The sequence below is a fragment of the Hemibagrus wyckioides genome, linkage group LG14 (assembly GCF_019097595.1).
Source record: "Hemibagrus wyckioides isolate EC202008001 linkage group LG14, SWU_Hwy_1.0, whole genome shotgun sequence".
NCBI classification, from domain to species: domain Eukaryota; kingdom Metazoa; phylum Chordata; class Actinopteri; order Siluriformes; family Bagridae; genus Hemibagrus; species Hemibagrus wyckioides.
The window spans coordinates 20,363,569-20,378,178 of NC_080723.1; the positions used below are offsets into that span (position 1 = coordinate 20,363,569).

Below are 14,610 nucleotides of genomic sequence, written 5' to 3' on the forward strand. Positions count from 1 at the left end.
TCTAATGTCACTAGCAAAAATAAAATGATCCATGAACAACATTGTGTGTATCCTATAACCATCAGCACATGCCTATTAGGCATCTACTATTCTGTTCATGCCAGCTGAAGATTTTTTTTTTTTTTATGCCAAATATCAACAATAATGTGGCTGTTCCTCTATTATACCAGTGCTCTTTGAAACGTTCCTTAGCCCCAAGTTACATGGATGCTTTTGATCATACATAGTTAAAACTCGCCTCTTTCAAATTATGAATCCATTCATACTCCCTTCCCACATTTTTTTTATTAATTTGCATCCTACTGTTTGTATGCTTTTATAAGTTGCTTTGAATAGAAGCATCTGCCAAAGGACTTAATGGAAAATGTATGGTCTTGTGACGTTGTTGTCTGAAAGGCTCCATTGTTACAGGACCAAAAACTGCTCCATTAAATCCACTTAAAAGGATTCCACATGCTCAAACCTGCCCAATATGCACAGATTTAACATAGTGGTGAACCAAAATGAAAATTCTTGGGCGAACCTTGGAAACGGAATTCAGGACACGTTGTTTTCAGGCAGAACTGAAATGCTACAGCAGGAATGTAAAAAACTTTGGTAACACATTTACCCCTGCGTGGTTCAGCAAATTGTTACAGCCTGTGCTGTTAAGGATAATATAAGGTGTGCTCCACATAACACCTACATGGCACAACACCAGATTTGCTCATTTAGATTCCCTGTTTATAACCTGCAAAAGGTTTACTGTTAACCGAATGTTTACTCGAACAGATTACTAACAGTCCACTGCCATTTTCGACTGGAAGAGACTGATAATAGCCCAGTTGTGAGGGATCCTGCCTGGTCTGGCAACACTGAATGAGTAGCTGCTGCTGTTTGAATGCATTAATGATGAGACGTGCAGGAGAGCTGAGGAAACACAATCTATTTCTATTTCTCTTCTCCAGTTCTCTTCAGCTGGAATGATTTATTACTAGATTTAATCTTAAAAAAAAAAAGAAACCGGGTAACACCAAATTTTCAGCATTTTTAGCATTTTTCAGATAAAAACTAAAAACTATTTTATTTTATTTTTCAGTGGCCAGAATTTAAGTGCGCTTTCACTTTACCACATGGCTGAAGGTTTGTTCTGAACACGTTTGGTAAAAGCACTTTTCCATATTAGCTCACAAAAAAAATAAAATAAAATAAACCAGGCTGGCGAGAACAATGCTAATTTATGTTAGCTAATTATTCTAATCAGGTCTAACTGACTAAATGAATGACTGAATTTGGCACACGTCAAGTCAATACGAGTCAAAGCTCTAATTTTTTATATTAAATTACATAAACATAAAATCTATTTTAAATTCTAGCTAAAGTTAATAGCAAATCTCATCATGACAGGAAAGCACAAGATGATCTAAATCTATCTGTTATAGAAAACTAGCTAAAACATCCGTCTGTAAACACAGTATTAATAGCTAGATTTGATACTGACATTTGACGATGGCATGCAAGAGAAATGTTTCCTTTTAACCCCTCAAAGACAAAGCAGAATGTAATTTCTGAGTCGGTTTTTAACCAAATCAGTTAGCTAGCCTCTTACACACAGACTCTATCAATCAACACTCTTTCTTTTAGGATAAGTGAACATTCAGACTAGCTTCTATTCACGTGAGGCTCATGCCAAGTCAGGCTATATCACATGGTGGATCCAGCATCTATCTCAGGAACACAGCCTGCATGGGAGTCCAGTCCAATCCCTGGTATCAATCACACCTAGCGTCAATTTCCCAGCGGAGGAGGAAACCAGAGAACCCAGATGAAACCTAGATACACACACAGGAAGAACATCTGAAACTCAAACCTGAGCTCAGGAATGACCAGCAACTGTGAAACATATAAAATCTACACCCCATGCCGCCATACTGCTTGTGTTAAACGGCCAACTGTTGCTACAGACATTTCAGCTCTTGCGAAAGTCGGTAGAGATCTAGGTCTCCATCATCACCACCAAATCTGGGTCATGACATAACAAGCATCAAGCTATTTAGGTTGCCTGAGGTTTTGCTAACAAAGCGCCAGCAAAACAGTGGCGCCCCATAATGTTCAAAGAACGTTTTATTCGGCCATTATAAAAGGAAATAAAACGCTTCAAGATCCAGCTCCATCCGGCTAAAAAGCAAATAACAGTGAAGACACGCTGATAAAGAATGCTATGGATGTTATGACATCATATGAGGCAGCGCTGTTTCATTCTGCGAGACCGAGATCTTGGAGGAAGTGACACTCGTTAGATGTGCGATGATCTGAACCAGGCGCAAAAAGTCCTGCATATCCGCATAATGTCAGTCCCGGAGAAGTTACAATAAACACTCATTCTTTTTTGTGGCCTCCTGTGTATAGCCACCATGTGATACATTCGCTAATATCAGCTTACCAACATCTTTCTATTCTTATTGTGCAGTGTTGTGAGACCAAGATCAGCATTGTGCATGCGTGCGTGCATGTGTGTGTGTGTGTGTGTGTGTTCAGTCAGATGTAGAGACTGATTTAGCCGGAGTGAGAACTGGTGCTCTGAGGCACACATGATGAGTCTCTCTCTCTCTCTCTCTCTCTCTCTCTCTCTCTCTCTCTCTCTCTCTCACACACACACACACACATATATACACACAACCTTAATTATCACACGTTTTCCTCTTTGCACATTCCAGCTTTAGTGGAAGAGTAACAGTCCAGTGCACACATATTGAGATCAGGCAGAGAATAAAATGTGCACAAACCCAGCAGAGAGCCTACAGGGCAAACAGCTCTAATGAGAGTGATCAGCTCATGCTGGGGAATCCAAATTAGACTCCATGATGATGAACATCCTTTTTCAGTCTGGGCCACTTCTGCACTGTGTGATGAACGGAGAGGAGAAATCCTGATAATACATTTCCACATCCTCTCATTACATTCAAACACACTCTCAGGGGCAGAATTTGAAAATTTCACAATGAATATTTAAGACGTTATACTTTGCATTTAGTCGCAAAATGTAAGTCTGGTCACAAAGGAAAAAGAAACACCATTGTGTAAGATACTGTGTGGTGAATAAAAAGACTTACATAAATAGGAGCACAAAAAAAAAAAAAAAAAAGATAAAAAATAAAGGCGTGTGACGACGAGTTGAAGAACTTGAAAAGCCAGATAACATCATGGTGAATAAATTTCCAAAAAAAACTAAACAAATTTATTATGTTGTCTCCTGGTGAGCTTCTCTGCTGAAGAAAGCAACACAGTTTTTATCTTAAGTGGTTTAGAGCTTCTGCTGATGTTCATGATTCTTAACATTCACATGATTATATTTATACATTCTATAATAACTAGAATAAATTTGAATTTATTTTGGATAGCCCACACACACACACACACACACATTCACACACACACACACACGTTTGCCCGTCCCCATCCTTGGGAGCTAATTAATGTAATGTTATATCAAAATCTAACCCTAATCTTAATCTTAGAGATTAAACAAAACCACTTTCACTCATTTTCTTAAAATAAAATCTGCAGTTTTTGTAAACAAGCACTTTTCCTTTTTGGGACCAGCACAAGGTCAAATATTCCTGTCAGAAAATCCTAATCGTTGTGTGAATATTTGGTCCCCACCATGATATCAACACAAACCCGCACACACACACACACACACTTACTCACACTGCATACAGCATGTGATCCCTGTTGGTGTAGCATATGTGGTTTATAACCATAGCCCACTCCCTCATGTGTTTAGCAGCTGATGCTTCCATAATAAACAGACCCACGCCACTACTGTGCTCCTTATTTTCCTGCAGGCCACACCCCTAACAACACTGCCCAATGAAAACAGAGCACAAGTCAGAAAAAAAATAAACAGCGTTCTATACTCACAGAACTTCTGCGACTGCGAGGGTTTTCCCTAGGACAAGGCCTCCTGAAGCTCTCCTGCTTCACGCTCTTTCCTCTTTCCGTGTCCACTGATGTCCGTCTCCTTCACTACGCCACCAAGTCTGTCTCTCTCTCCCTCTCTGTCTCCGTCACTGGTCCTGCAGCTCTCTGGAATCTGAGACGAGAGAAAAATGTCAGCAGTGAGGAGGGGATGTGGGTGTGTGTGTCTGTGTGTATGTGTGTGTGAGAGAGAGAGAGTGTGTGTCCTCTCCTAGACAGGCCCTGAGACTACTACGCTTTTGTGTTTGCCAAGAAACCGGAAGGCTGTTACCTGGGAAACGTGTGGCATGGCAGATTTGGCAAGGTTATTTGAATGCCGAAGCCGAGCACCGCTGCAGTTTTTGGCGAGCTCCAGCGTCGTCTGAAACGCTGATCAGCGAGCGGTGACGCAGCACTTCGCGCAGCGACTCAGCTAGAAGTCAACACCGACTCGGGCCTCTAGTGAACTCCGAGAACCTGATCCCACTAGAAAATGCGGGCGAACTTGAACCAGCGTGGGCTTTCATCCCAAATGAATCCTGCCCCAGTCGCTAAACTTATCCTTCATAACTGAAACCCAGGTTGAACTTTGACTGACAAAATAAATACTAGGAAAGAATACAGTCGGGAGGATGATAGAGCGAATACGTCAGGACGAATACAGTGGAAGAAATGCTGCTGAGTGATAACAAGCCCTATGATGAGTACATATGATTTCAACGATTATTCATGAAATTATCCATTCATCTGATCACGTGGCAGCAGCAGGAAATCACGTATAAACAGATCAAGAGCTTAAAAGTTAAAGTTCATGATCTCATTGACTGTGATACAGTGGTATTTTACACACAACAGTCTCTAGAGTGGTGCGTAAAAACAAAAAACAGCCACTAAGCAGCAGGTAAGCACTCTGTATGATCGTGGTGAGCAGAAAAGCATCTCAATGCACAACCTTCAAAGTGGACTGGCTACAAGAAGAAGAAGACCACATCGAGTTTCACCGGCAGTTACAGGAATCCGAGGCTGCAGCTGACACAGTAAAGCTGATAAAGAAGATTGGGGGGAAAAACGTGCCGCCGGGAGAAAAGTTATGACCTGTGATGTATTAGAAAAATAAAATGTGCCATTATTTAATATATCATTGATATTTAAATCTGATGTTTAGATTTGCGAATGAAAATCCACACAAAACAGTAAAAACAGTATACACATTACTGAAGGGAAAAGATGAAGAAAAATCAGCTAAAACAACTCAACTCCATATCTCAGTCTGGATAATATATCATCCCATCACCGTGTACTACTACTACTGCCGGGTCCGTTCTTTTTTTCACCTAAGCCGTTATAAAAAGCTAACGCGAGATGATTCTATCTGAATCGACTGGTTATGCACCATTTGTTTCTCTCATATATCCAATTAAAAAGAGAGCACATGTCTGCTGCTAACACACACAGTGTTGATTGCTGCATCTCTTAATGACTAACACCTGATACTGACTCAATTAGGACGCTGCTCGATGTGTAATGCATCATCACCTCCTTCATCGCCGCCATCAAGTCCGTGAGAATACACCGTTCTGCGAAATTGCCTTACGCCGGCTTTACATCCGAACGGAAATATCGTAAATTACGACGTGAACGCTGTATAAACGACCGAATGATCATTTTCATCACTGTTAGAAATTTGTTGCGGTACAAGAAAATAAGACGCTACATGACATTACAGTTGCTATAAGAAAATAATTAGCTTCATGGCACCACCCGGCTGTTGATTATTTTCCTAGCACTGCATGCACCCGAGTGTTACATTCCTTAATTATTATCTCATTAAATTGTATTCATTTACTTACTATGTGTTGTTATACATGCGTTACTCAGCAGCGCTGATCTGCACGAGCTGTAATAGTGCACTGAAGATCAACTAGCGCTTTAACTTCTTTCAGAAACTTTGTGAGGTTTAAGCCTAATAAGGCAGGAAACGTCACTGTTTACACGAACTATGAACCTGTCCACCGCAAACACAACCATGCAGAATGCTGTGGCACAACCATGAAACCAGGAGCATGAGTTAATCAGTTCCAAACTCTGGAAACTCAAGCAAACTCTGAGATGTTCGGAGAAGCTTGCAGGTTTTCAAAATGACCGCAAGACACACATTCAGTCAAAGCCCTATTCTACAGCTATCATTAAAAAAGCCATTTAAAAGAAGAATCCTCTGCCTGCAATTTGAGAAGATTTCCTCAAAAAAATGCCTGAAGAACTCGAAACTTTTTGAAAAAACCCACAGGAAAATAAAGCACTTTTGGCCGCATCTATGACAGAAGGGGGACTGCGAACTGAAATTTGAACCAGGTATATAGTATGTAGTAGGTGATTAATCTAATGGGAATAAGGAGTTTGAACAAAATGTTGGAAACTAGCCGCACAAATGCAGCCATTTATGGTCATCTGTATTGCACAGACCAAAAGAAGTGGTAAGTAAGTGTATAAGCTCCTACACTAGGCTCCAGAAGATTTTATGTTCAAATCCCAGGACTACCAAAGAGCCAGTGCTTGAGTCTTTGTTAAGACGACTAACTCTAAACATTTCATTAAATACCTGAAAATTTGTGGATATATGAACATCTCTTTCCAGCTTAAGATCTGTCTTTCCTTTTATAATAATCTCCTCCACTCTTCTCTTCTGTGAGGCTTTCCTTCACAGAAGAGAAGGGGATTAGTGTTCATTCAGTTACAACAGCATTAGTGAGATCAGATCAGATGTTGGGATTTTGAGGAGACTCCAGTTCCAGTTCATCCCAAAGGTGTTCAGTGGAAACTGGAGTTCTTCCACTCCAACCTTTACCTCCACAGCATGTCTTCATGGAGCTCCGTGTCATGCTGGAACAGGGTTTGAGCCTCTTAGTTCCAGGGAAGACTTCTAACAAGCGTGTTTTTCAGACTTATTTCAGACAAGAACCACATATGAATGTGATATAAAGTGTCCATTTGCACCACTTTGCAGCTCCAGGGTTCCTGGTTATTCTCCATATTGTGTTTCTGTACATGTTCTCTTTACGTCCATGTGTGTTTTCTCTGATGCTTGGGCATGATGTGGGACACTGAATATGACACAGCATGCACACCTGGTGTTTTCCGGATAAGCTCTGGATCCAGCACAAAACCCTGGAACATTATAATTAAACTGGCTCAGAAAACTTCTAATGGGATTTTACCTTGCAAATCCTTCATCTGGCCCAATCACCATCCTCCCTTGAGAACAGTGCAAAGCTTCTAGTTTTACTAAACGAGAAGTAACACTAGTGTGTTTCGGAAATAAAATCGAAGCTTTTTCTTTAACGACAGTCAAACTCGTTCCATGTTATGGGCTCGCAGTGATCTCCCTGGCATGGCTTAGTGATGAGGAAACATCTGCTCTGGAAGATGTCATCACCCGGGCAAAGCAAAGAACAGCGGAGCCATATTCAGTGGTGATGTATTACCCGTGTGGTGCACAAAGAGCCGTCATTCACTAAGCAAATATGATTTCACACACTCCCACATGCTCTGTAGAACTTGGATCTACCCAAGTGTTATCACTGTCACATTGTTTCGCTTGGCATTTCCATTGACTCCATCCACACTGGCTTTTAACTGACACAGAAGCTAACTCAAGGTTAAAGCGCTCCCAAACGTTGTTGTAAACCGTTTAAAACAATCTACGCTGAGAAACTCTTTAATATCTTATTATGAAACAGTTCAACAACATGTAACATAAGAAGTTCTCACCAGGACAGAAAACGCTGCCATTATATCCTCATAAGCTGATTATATTTTCAATATCAACACGTCCTGGAGTGTTTTTTATTCCCCTTCTACCACAGCAATTTGTCTTTGATTACAATTTCAGTTGCAATTTTATTAAAGGAAGAAATCTTTCCTACTTGTTTTGTCCAGTAATATTCAAATTAAATGCAAATATTTAATACCAAATCCATTTTTCTAGACTCAACACACACATTACCTCTTCTGGACTGTAACTGGAATATTTTGCAATACACATATTGCACACTTTTGCACTACAGTTGCACACATCTCATTCACAACAGTCATGTTTTTCTACAACTGATGTGCATTCATATATATACTTTGTTCCCTTTCCCACCTGTATCCTGTATATATACACCTCTATTTTAATGTAAAATTCTATTCTTTGTATATTATTATTCTGATTCGTTCTATTCGTCCGAAAGCACTACACTACATGTCCTACTGTGTATGAGACAAACAAAAAATAAATTTGAATCTGAAATGCTATAAAACAAGCGTCAAGCACATTTCTGTTATCGCTTATGTAACAGCAGCTAACAAACAGAAATAAAGTCGTTTCCTCACCATCCTCTGATTATCTTGAGACAGACAGTTCACGGACACTCTACAGTTCTGAATTAAAGACTAAACAATGTTTCCCTGGCATTCTTGAGATTTGAACTCTGCTGATTAGCGCAGAAGGAGCTCACTCCCCTGTAGAGAACGCTAGGTCTTTTAACAAAAATATGGCCACGTGCATAGAAACTGGAAACATACAGCAGGATTAAAGATACAGGAGTAAGAGAACTTTCTCTGAGATTTTGCAGCCCAGATCCCACACCCTGAGATGGAAAGCAACCAGCAGTAAACGGTTCAGCTGTTGCGGACAGAAAAAGTGGCCGTTATCCGGCGTGACCTCATGGCTTTGACTGTGGCCAGTGGCACTGAGACATGTGGTGTTATCTTCTGCCACGGTAGCAATGCATCAGCTTGCTGGACAGAAACGAGATTTCAGATTTCTCCAGTGCTTAGCTAAATTTAGGTTTAAATCGATATGGAGTGATTAGCCAGGAGTCCATCCTTAAAAATGTTTTTTCACAGTTTGGTGTGTCAAGGTCCACATCAAGGCAGTAATAGTAACAGTGGCATTGCTACATTGTCGTTTGTTTTCAGAACTAGCATAAGCATCGTAGCTCTGGAATTAGAGGTTTGCTCAAAATCCCAGGCTATCCTTCCTGAATACTTACAGGATCAAAGCTCACGAATCAGCGTGTTCGAAGTCAACCCAAGAGACGTACGATCAGGGTGGAGCCTTTCTCGCTCGTCCTGACCAAAGCGAGAGATTTTTGAAGGAGGTGATCTGGCGCTACAGTCTCTCAAGGCTGGCAGCTCCACACTAAGATTCTGGCAATGCACCATACAGCAGATATCTCACACCCGGGCTAAAGGAGAGGGGAGTGCGCGAAGAGAAGGACCTAAGAAGAAAAAAGAAGTAGAAGAGAAATAAACAAACACTTTCAAATGTGTGTCTTTTTAAAGGCCCGGCTTTGGCAGTGGCTCGGACAGGAGAGCTGGAAAGAAAGGCTGGCGTCCGTGTTTCCGTGCTATTGCTAGACTATAAGCTACAGAATGTGCCATGTAAACATCTCATTCCAGTCATGCACTCCCAATAAGGCCTAGACTCTGGACTGGTTACTACAACAAGCACAAATGGGGTATTATTAGAATTAGGCCTGGGATGATATACGTACGCTGTTAACGCCGTGTTACGCGAGGTATTTTTATTTCGAGTGCCGAAGCTCTAAAACAGAGTCGACTAATTTTAAAAAGAACCCATTCGAGAAACAATAACCTGCATTGTCTCGATAAACTGATGATCTTATTCACTTTTTTTCCATTTAAATGACAGCAGTTTTGCGAATAATAATTACTCACACTGTTTACTGTGGTCTTTTTGTTTAATAAGCACATGTGTAACCTGACACCATGTCAGACTCAAGAATCCTGTATTTTTTCACTGTAACAGGACATAAAATTCATATCTGGCAAGAAAAGGTATTTGCCTGCCGTCTTAAATCCATCAACAAGGCTTCCGGACCTAACTAATTAACACGTTTCTGACTTTTTTTTCGTTCCTCCTTTCTCCTGTCATTACCAGTTGACTAATTGCGGATAATGATGAACAGGAGAACGCAGCCAGTCGGTTTCGGTGAAGGAAAGTGAACGTGCTGCTCATGACTTGCACTTTCTGGCAACTGGGCCTGACTTGCACAATCCTCATGAAAAGCTCTGCAGTATGTAAACAACACAATTTTGCAAGATGGCAGTTCATGCAAAGTACAGATGAATGCATTCTTCACGCTGGGATTGAAACCTAACCTCTTTTATTTATTTATTTATTTATTTATTTATTTATTTTTCATCAATACAAAACAGAGTGTGTCTGAAAGTAAAGCAGACTCATTATCAAAAAAGACTGTTAAAGACAGATGGAGGACACTTCAGGACATGTTTTGTTCCCTTCGATCCATAAAGGAGATTTTATGGGACAAAATCATGCCAGCTAAACTAGAAGGGAAAAAAATAATAATAATGACTTATATTTAAAAAAATGACATATACACAGGAACTGATTCTGATCCGTTTCTATGGAGAAAAAACAGACCATTACGCTGTAATGTAAGATATTATACAACGTCTCTGTTAGTAATATCATCCATAAGTATATATGAATTACAATCATTGTGAAATTTACTTTTGAACTGACTCCTCTGGAGGACAATTTGATCCCAGATGACTTATGAAGGACGCAGAGCTGGAGCACATGAGAAGCTGAGAGTTAAGCTTTGCCGGATTTTTAACTCACAACCTGCTTTTCACTCGCGTCGGATTTTAACCGACACAAAATGGGGCATCGGAATCATTTTAAGTTGGTTAAAAAAAAACTTTACATATACTTTACATTACCGTAGTTTTAATCTTTATCTATGGTACATGTTTCTTGAGCTTATTGTCCAAGAATCCATACAGATGGCTTCAAAATACTATGGACACTTTTGCAGCTCTATTACCGAACAGATGAAAACCTCAACAATGTAAAATTTGAACAAATTCAGAAACGCACATACGCTTTTAACACAGCTGAAATTTTTTGCAAGTTACATAACAAATGATTTATAATCCCACTCTCTGGTGTTACCCAGATGAGGACCACATTTCCTTTTGAATCTGGTTTCTCTCAAGGTTTCTTCCTCATGTCGTCTCAGGGAGTTTTTCCTCACACCACCGGCTTGCTCAAAATAGATAAATTTCTAACTGTAAAATATATATATATATGTATATAAAATCTGGAACTGATCTTAAAACGTGCTGTTAAAAGTGTTATACGTGTAAAATTACAATCATGACATTTCGAAATGGTTACACTTGGTTAAAACTAGGTAAAGATCGTGTCACAATACTTGGAGATATTTCTGTATAGAAATCTGTATATAGGTTGGCTTGAAACTGCCAACAAAACAGCAGCATTGGATAAAACAAATACCGGATTTCATTGAATTTTATCTAAGGAGAAACTATCTAATTTTTGACTATTTTTAATAGTCGGTTATAATATTTAATTGATTTCAGGATACCTGTGAAATCTATCCATAATTCAACATGATATACATCAGGGTTATAGCTCCCTAGTTGGAAATATATATGAAACATGAATGATTTTTTTTGGTTCCCTGTTCAAACAAAAAACAAACACTCAACTTGTGAACTGTCGTCCACTTGAATTTGAGTCAATGATGCACAAAAAATAAATAAATAAATAAATAAATAAATAAAAAACCATGACAATCCATTCAATCACTCATTCATGAGTCACTCCTCAGCCAATCCTAGGAACACCTGAGACAACCGTCCATCAAAGGGCTCTGCACATCCACACACACACACACACAAACACACACACACAAACACACACACACATACACACACACACATACACACACACACATACACACACACACATACACACACACACATACACACACACACATACACACACACACATACACACACACATTCACACCTAGTGGCCATTAGAGTAGCCAGTGTTTTAGGAAGGTAAGAGGAACCACAAAGGAAACACACACTTCCACACAGGAACCCAGAAAGTAGAAGTCAGGAGTGAACCCTAGAGCTGTGTTTCAGCAGATAAGCCCCAATGATAATCCACATCATTTTTAATAACCCAGTTTCTCTTTCTGACACCCATACAAATCATTGCAGTGTAGTCGAGCATGCTGGTGTTCAAGTTCAATCTTCGAGGGCCATGAAACAGGTCAGAGTGGTGACAGCAGTGTTGTGCAAGCCTGTAGAGGATTATTTACATTTATTCATTTGGCAGACGCTTTTATCCAAAGCAGGGTACAAGCGAGGATCCAATCCAAACATAGGACTGAGCTGTTGAGGGTTAGAGATTTTGCTTAAAGCAAAACTCCACCCAAAAACCCATTAAACGTGTTTATACTGTAATATTTGTGAGGTCTTTAAGTGTTTCTGATGCTAATGTGTTGGTTTTTCAATATTCCTGTGAGAACCTAGTTGCTTTGACACCGCAGGAGGACTTTATTACTGCCTGCATTGTAAGCACTGGTTTTCAACAGAAGAAATATTCAACTTGCTCAAACCCCACGTGATGCGGTTAGTGCTTTTGTTCTCACTCATCATTTTCCACAATGTCTGTCATTAATGAGACATAGAGGAGAGGAGGTCTCTGAGTTATAGCCCATGCTCTGGTAGCAGATCTGGACGGACTAAAGTACTAAAGCACCGCTGCATCACACACCGTGTGCAGAGGTGAAGCGAGGACTGAATCTCGCTGCCGCCAAAGATTGTGGGACGCCACCGAAGATGACACGTTAGGCAAAACGAGTCAAAACTGGACCGTTTCTTTAAGAGTCCAATAGGATATGACATGGACAATTCCTGAGACCTGAACTTATAACCTTCCAGTCAGTAGTTGTGCAGAACTTTAACCACCAAAACCACCTCTGCCCTAATTATAGCCATGACGAAAATAAACAGCTTTACGATAATGTAAATTGCAAAAGAAAAGCTCTCATATAATCCTCTAATCCTCCTGACCCGTCAACATGAGGCCAGTCCAATGGTCATGTACTGTATATACTGACCAGCCTGATATTATGTTTCATTTATAACACCTTTTTTTTTTTTCTTCTTCCTCACCAAGAATTTAAAATAACCTGGCACTTTATAAGAACTAAAGATAATAGTTAGACGCTACAGGACTATTTCAGGTTACGAAGTGCAACATGGTTCAGTATATCGCTAACTATGTCACTGATGATATATTGTACTGCTATGTCACGTTAGCTTGCTAGCAACCAGATACTTAGCCGAACACGGCATGCACTATATCCGAACTCTCCTTTTTTTTTTGTTTGTTGGTTTGTTTGTTTGTTTTTTTTTACACACGGAAATGTTACCGAAAACATTCAGGATACGGACTTAAATCAAATCAAGCAAGCTCAACACTACAGCCTATAGCAGGCTGGCTAAAAATCCAGGACTAGCCACCAAGCTAACTGAAGTCCTTGACAACACTATATCTCGCTGCCTAAAACTGAAACAGCGCTCCAACCACTTCAGACTTTCCCCCCCTTACTTTATAACACCCATAAAACTAGTTTGTACACATAATGATCATGCATGTGTGCCGCAAAAGGTGTCGAGGGGAGTCGTTATGCTAAGCTAAATTCAGCAAGGCGAAGCTAGCAAAAATATCCCAAATACCCTTCGCAAAGCCCAGTTGCCGGTGGCAACAGCAGCACTTTTAATGTACAAAGTTGGCTTGTGCAGTTGTGCTTAAACTGTGACCGTGCTTGCTTCTTATTATTAATATTATTATTATTCAGCGCGTATAAAGGAAATAAACTCGCCCCAAAACGTGACACCACGCGATATTATTATTTTTTTTTTAAAAAAGTGATTTTGTAAAACCTATTAAAGCTGATATAATGTTGATATTTATCTTTGGGGGTTATAGCGTACTGCTGCGCTGGGAAGCCTATGGAAATAATAAGCGGTGCTGTTGTTGTTGTTTACTGTTTTTTTGAGCGTGTGACTTTTTACGGCTATTAAACGTGTAGCAGAGATGATTTGTCAACTCGTAAAAAAAGCTGATTTTCAAGCAAACCCCGAGGAGAGAGAGAGAGAAAGAGAGAGAGAGAGAGAGAGAGAGGGAAAAAGCGCAGTAGAAAGTGACGGAAAAGGGATAGAAGCTGCGACGCTGCGTTCAATAACTTCAACAGTGCAAGCCAGAGTAATGTCATATATCATGTAATATAATGTAACATAAGGAAAATAAAATCACTCGGATTCTTACCTGCCACCCAGAAATAAAACCACTCTCTTTGCGTTTCTGTAAAAGATTTTGTCGCTTCTTTTCTTTTTCTTTTTTTTTTTTTTTAAATTTATTAATATTATTATTATTATTATTATTATTATTTTCCTAGAGCCCACAACACTCAGCGCCCATAAGCAAATCTGGTGGTCAGATCCTTAAAGATTGGTGGGCGAAACCTAAAGACAACACCGGAGAGAGGAGAGAGAAAGTGGCCGTGCATTGCACTGGGAGATCTGGGACGAAAAAAAAAAAAAAAAAAAAAACTCACATGATCCTGTACGTCAGCGATACATTTTCATACGACACCCAAAATATTTTAATGCAAGGCAATGCAATAATAAAAAAAAAAAAAGAAAAGAAAAGAAAGAAAGAAAAGCAGCCATGCACGTGACTGCACTGGAATAGTGAAATATAAGGCTTTAACTTTACTTTACACTCCCCTAAAATAAAAAAAATAAAAA

At 39.8% G+C, this 14,610-nt stretch overlaps 1 protein-coding gene across 2 annotated transcripts in view; it reads right to left on the reverse strand.

Moving 5' to 3' along the window:
• LOC131364493 (zinc fingers and homeoboxes protein 2-like) overlaps positions 1 to 14,397 on the reverse strand; it is a 45,491-nt gene extending 31,094 nt beyond the window's left edge. The window contains exons 1-3 of one of the 2 annotated variants that reach the window (XM_058407662.1): positions 14,129 to 14,397; positions 8,976 to 9,203; positions 3,904 to 4,075 (exon numbers count right to left, since the gene is read on the reverse strand). The gene's annotated coding sequence lies outside the window, so the exon portion shown is untranslated. The remainder of the gene's footprint in view (positions 1 to 3,903; positions 4,076 to 8,975; positions 9,204 to 14,128) is intronic. The other variant, XM_058407663.1, reaches the window with a different exon arrangement.
• Between the last annotated feature and the right edge of the window lie 213 nt (positions 14,398 to 14,610).